Source organism: Tupaia chinensis, unplaced genomic scaffold (genome assembly GCF_000334495.1).
Source record: "Tupaia chinensis unplaced genomic scaffold, TupChi_1.0 Scaffold141293_1, whole genome shotgun sequence".
Lineage (NCBI taxonomy): Eukaryota > Metazoa > Chordata > Mammalia > Scandentia > Tupaiidae > Tupaia > Tupaia belangeri.
The window spans coordinates 298,625-304,316 of NW_006201156.1; the positions used below are offsets into that span (position 1 = coordinate 298,625).

Genomic DNA, 5,692 nt, shown 5'->3' on the forward strand with positions numbered 1-5,692 from the left:
CCTCCCGGCTCCCTCCGCCCCCCTGCCCCCGCCTTTCTTCCCTCCCGGACCCGGCCGCGCGGCCGTCCCCCTGCCTCTGTCTGGCCGTCCCTCCTCCCCTCTTCTCGCACCCCTACCTCCGGTACCGCACCCCCGGGGACCCCTGCGCCCCGCCCCTCCCCCTGGCCGCATGGACCGTCCCGCAGGCCGCTGATGCCACCCGCGGCGAGCTGGCCCGGACCGCAGCGCCCCGAGAGAGGTGAGTGCCTGGCAGCCCGGGAGGAAGGGGGCGTCCGTGCGTCCTCTGGAGGGAGGAGGGTGGGGGTCGCATGCCCGGTCTCTGCTGGCCCCCGCCGTTGCGTCCGCTCCCATCCCCCACGCCTTTACCCCTCCTGCACGGGTTCGAATTCTCCCGGGAGTCACTGTCAGAGCCGATTGGGAAAGGGCGCCAGAGAGGTGCCGCCCTGCAGCCCCGTGGGTTTGTCCCTCGTACTCCGGTCCCCGTAATGCGGCTCAGAGCGCGGGGTGACTGGAACTTGGAGCAAGAGGCCCAGTGTGGGCCAGGGCCCTTGAGAATGGGGATTGCACGAGGTGTGTGTTGGGGAGATCGGTCGTTCCACCCAGGGCCTCCCAGCTGGTGCCTGGCCTGACCCCTCCCTAGTGCCCCTGCTGAGGCTCTGCTGACGTGAGCCCTGGGCTGAGCCTGTCACCCTCTGCCTCCCAGAAGACCAGGACTCAGCCAAGGGACCTCTGACCCTTGAGTGGGGGAAGCAGGCAGGCCTTGGTCCAGGGGGTAGGTGACGCGGCATTCGCACCATGCCCTCACCTCCTGGCACCCTGGCAGCCCTTTCTCCCAGGCTCCCAGGGCCCAGTCCAGGTGTCAGGAAGGGGTGTGCCCGGTCTCCAGATCTTTGGAGCTTAACTAGGAGTTCACTTCCCCCCCATTCTGTAGACCAGGGACCTGAGGCTCAGAGGAGGAAGTCGCCAGGCCAGGCCTCTGGGTGTCCATGCTCAGCTCTGCAGAACTAGGATGCTACGGCTGGGGGAGCCAGGCAGCACCTTCACTCCCAGGGTCCCAGCCTGGCCCAGGAGGGACTTGTGGGTGAGCACGTGCTCCCCTGCAGAGGACTGGGGAGGAGGGAGAAGGCTTCCGGCCCCTGCTCTGCCTGTCATGTCCTCTCGGCACAGAGGCTGGGTCCCACAGGCTGGGCGAGTGTGGGGCCACCTGTGAGGCGCGGCGAGGGGGTCTGGTCCTGGCACTGAGGTGAAACAGCCTGGTGGTCATCCAGACCTTTGCCCAGCTGGTGCAGGAGTCCCGACGTTGAGAGCACAGTGGGACCAGAGTGGGCACGGAGGGAGCTCTGTCTGCTGGCAGCCCCTGGAGCACCGTGGGAGTGAGGACAGCCCAGGGCCCAATGTCATCTCCCTGTGACCGGGGTCCCTGCATCCCTCCTGGTGTGGGCCTAGCAGGAGCAGGACAGAGGCCGCAGGATGAGGCTGGTGTTCCTGGACGGGGGACGCTGCCCTGAGGAGCTGTGGGCTGGTTCGTCCTGCTCGGGCCCCCGCCCTTGACTTCGATCCCTTTTTGGCCACCCTGACACGTGCAGTGGGGGGACCAGGTGTCCTGGGCCTGCGACACTCCCTCAGGTCGCCTCACACCCTGCTTTGACCGCCTTTGCACTAAGGCCACTTTTTCTTTCCTTTTCTTTTCTTTCTTTATTTTTAACTAACTGGGAGCTGGAGGGTACACCCAGGGCCCCAAAGGCATCCGTAGAAAGGTCTGGCGAGAGGCCAGCGTGAGTGCAAGGGCACATGTGTGTTTTTGCATCAGGTGGGCTTGGTGCTGTCTTTCCTTGCAGAAGCGGTTGCTTAGCTCGCTGTGTTAAGTTGTGGGTGAGGCAAGACCAGAAAACATTCCCCTCCCTCCATGCTGCAGGACCGTGCAGGACACCAGGCCCGACATGGGGCCTCACGGAGTGGCTACAGCAGCTGCCCGAGTGGCAGAGCTCACCTTCCCTCTCCGGGTGCAGGCTGGTGCAGGGGCCCAGGACTCTCACTGAGACGTGGCTGCTCCCAGAAGCTCCCAGGTGGCCTGAGTCCAGTTGTAGGCCCCGCCGTCCGAGGGACTTTGAGTCTGATACGTAGCCCCCAAAGTCCCTCAACAGAGGTGTCGCGTCTTGGAAGAAGGTGGAGAGGGATCTCCACGTGTCTCAGGGGCTGTCCCAAATGGGAAAGGTTGTCCACGGCAGAAATGGCCCTGCCACCTGAGTACCCCGGGGACGCGAATCCGAGCTCATTACTAGAAAACTAAGTGTACTCAGGGTCTCGATTTAGAAAGTCGCCCAACAGCACTGCGGCAGATTTAGAAAACACAAACCCTCCGCTCTACCCTCGCCAGGCAGCCACTGCTGGCGCTCTTCCCTCGCCAGGCAGCCACTGCTGGCATTTCGAAGCTCCCTGCCAGTCCTCTGTTTCTCTCCCGTCGCTGTTACCGTCGGGCGCGTGCCCTGACACCCTTCTCATTTAACACGAGGTCTGTGGGCACTTTTGCAGCCGCGGAACGTTCCAAACAGCTGTCGCTGTGAGTTTGCTGTACCCTCTGACCGAGCCTGTGTGCCATTTCCTGTCACTGCTGTGACTGTTGTCACTACAGGCCCCTGAAGCAGCCGGGGTGTTGGAGAGAGTGGGCAGCTTGCACCCGACCCCCGTGGGTTCTAGGCCCAGGCATGCCACTTAGGCCAGGGTGGAGAGACCTCGGACGAGGGTCTGGCCCTCTGAGCCGGAATTCCTCTGTAGCAGTGACAGGGGTGGCGATGTGTGCTGCCCAGGACAGCGAGGACGGTGCGGGCCACGGGGCCAAGGAGCTGGCAGGTGCCTGGTACATTCCCCTCTGCCTCCCTCTATGAGTGACGGCTGGGCTGTGGGAGGAACACCCGCTACAGGCCCCTCTGCCTGCGGGGAAGACCCCGACACCGGCTGACCGCTCAGGTGGCTGCCCAGGGAGCCCCTCTGAAACCCTCTGGCCCTGAGGTTCTGGGCCACTATGGCCAATGCCCTGCTCCTGCCCGCCCCCTTCCTCCATGGCCATAGGATTGGCTGGCTTAGGGCATGGGGCCGGCCCTGGGAAGATGGGCTGCTGGTTGGTGTCTGGGGCTGGCCCCACCCATTCCCCTTCCGGTCTCTTGGTCTCCCAGCATCAGAACTGAGTGGACAAGGCCTCTTCTCTGAGAGCCCGGCTGCCACCCGCCTCCCAGTGTCAGCCAGGCTGGCCCAGCCCAGCATTTCCCAGTGGAGCTGCAGGCCTACTTAGCCTCGCCCTGGGCACCCTGAGCCCCAACCTAGGGACAGCGTGCCAGCCTCACTGTCCACTGTCCACTCCTTGGGAGGGGGGGATTCTGAAGCCTCCCAGCTGGGGGTCGGAAGGGAGCAGGGAGGTCCACAAAATGTTCCCCGGCACCCTCCTCCTGGGCCGGTGTCTCTGAGTCTGGCCCAAGTGTGCCACTGTGACCACCTGGCTTCCTCTCATTCTGCCTCTCTGCAGACCACAGTAGCTGGGAGTGCCTCCCGGGCCTCCCCAGGGCAGGCATGGACCAGCCCCAGGTGACCTGGCAGGGGTCCCCTCCAGGCGGCCGATTCCCACCGAGGCCTCTCAGGCTGCCAGACCTCCTCTGCCTGGTCATGGCGCGGAGGACCGTGCGCATCCCAGCTGTCCTGCCCCACAGCTTCGGCTGCGATGAGGTCACAGGGTGGGGTTCTCCCCAAGATGCGGGACTGGCCAGGGCGAGCTCTTTGGGTGTTTCTCGGTTCCCCCCGCCCGTGGTGGGGGACAGGATGGGTGGAGGAGCTGCCCCCACGCCCGACTGGGAGCATTGCTTGCCTCCCTCCACCCCCCTGGGTCCCTACATCCAAGCGCTGGAAATAGAATCCGCTAAGTAATGATTAAAGTCAAATTCAGACTAAAAATAAAGAGCTGGTGGAGGAAGAACTGGTGTGCGCCTTGCGTGGCCGAGGGCGCGGTGAGCCGGGAGGGCTGCCGGACTCGGAGTGCTCCCCAGCCGGGCTGCTCAGTCAGGCGTGCTGCAGGCGCGGTGCCTGTAGGCTGCAGGCTGCGCCCACCACAGGCAGACTGGCTGGACCAGGCGGGGAAACTGAGGCCTGGAAGGGAGAAGTGTCCAGCAGCTACCGGGGAGCTCCCCTTCCCGCCCCCCCGGGGACTGGAGGGCCCCACACAGCCCAGCCTGCCCTCCGGCTGCTGGGTTTCTCTTCCTGGTTTTGAATGATGTGAGCAGCTTCTCATCACACACTGCCTGTACACCCGCGACCGCAGCTTCCCTCCGCCTACCCCCCACCCCTGCACCTTCCGTGGTCTGGGCCCGAGTGCAGGAGCAAGCAGAAGAGGGGCTGCTGGGTGCCCCTCGGCTTTGCAGCCCTCAGCTTCCCGGCCCTCTGCAGGGTTGATTGGAAGCCTCGTGGGTGGGTGAAACTGGGGTGTCAGCCGACCCCTGTCCATCCTGGCTGCTGCTGCGTCTCCACCTGACACCTGGTCCTCACCCAGCCTCGTGCCTCTGCGGCCTGTGCTGTCCACGCTACAGGGGGATAGGCGGGAGGGGACCTGCCACCCTGAGGGCTTCCCTGTTGGCCAGGAGAGGGGAGTGAGTTAGGGGAAGGCCTGTGGTCTGACTTCCTGGCAGGGCTGGTGGGAGTTCGGAAGCCGGGGTCTGAGTGAGCTGGAGGAGACTGGAGGGCTTTCTGGAAGGGGAGGGCTCATGAAAATCCAGATGCACTTGAGGAAGAGGCAGAGAGGTCAGAGGGCCTTATTTGGAATGCGGGGCTTCTCTAGTTGCTGCATGGCCCCGGACATGCTCTTGGCCTCTCCAATCGAGGTCAGGGTGTGCAGCGAGCAAGAAGCCGGCACAGATGGGCTTCTGCTTCCCAGACCTGGGGGCCAGGCCTGGGGCAGGGCTCCCACAGTGCCCTCGTCTGCCCACTTCTAGGGCGTCACGTCACCTGCCCGAGGAGAGGTCGGCCAGACGGTCTGGCCAAGGTCCAGGATCTCTGAACCTGAGTCCCCGTTCTATCCCTTGGAAGTGCGGTGACCCCCATGCAGTGACTCTCAGAGCTCATTCCCTGCTCTGTCAAACAGCCACAGGGTCTGCAAGGTTAGATAACCACGCAGGGCCCAGACCGGGGTGGGACGGTAAGCTCTGACCCGTGCTTGCATTTCGAAGGTCTGCCCCCGCCGGTGTCGGTACTTCCCCCATGTGGGTAGCAAGTCTCCACGACGTGGTTTGGCCTCAGAGCTTCGTGCTGATCCACACGCCTGCAGGTTCAGTTCTGAAACAGGGCCGGAGCACTGGGGCCAAAGTTCCAGACAGCTGGTGCGCCTCTGGGCCTCAGTCTCCCCACCTGTAATGTGGCGGGAGACTCCGTGGTTTGCTGAGTTCCTTGGGCTGAGAGCCGAGAGGCCGCGTGGGGACGAGGCACAGGCAGATAGAGACCTGGTCTGTGCTGGGTGGGGAGCAGAGCCCAGGGTAGGGCCCTGGGGAGGCCCGAGTCCCCAGTCCCCGCTGCCCCACTCAGCACGAGGTAATTAGGCTCCTGAGCGGTAATTAGAAACCTTTCTGGGCCAGGAGTGGCTGCCTCCAGCCACAGCGGAGCAGGCGCCCCACACTCGCCTCCTCCGACCCCGGCCCCCGCCCCCCCCAACCGCTCC

The 5,692-nt window shown here is 64.5% G+C and overlaps 1 protein-coding gene across 1 annotated transcript in view; it reads left to right on the top strand.

Annotated features, from left to right (window-relative positions):
- The first annotated feature begins 14 nt into the window (after positions 1–14).
- CSK (C-terminal Src kinase) overlaps positions 15–5,692 on the top strand; it is a 23,815-nt gene continuing 18,137 nt past the window's right edge. The window contains exon 1 of the mRNA XM_006163025.3: positions 15–238. The gene's annotated coding sequence lies outside the window, so the exon portion shown is untranslated. The remainder of the gene's footprint in view (positions 239–5,692) is intronic.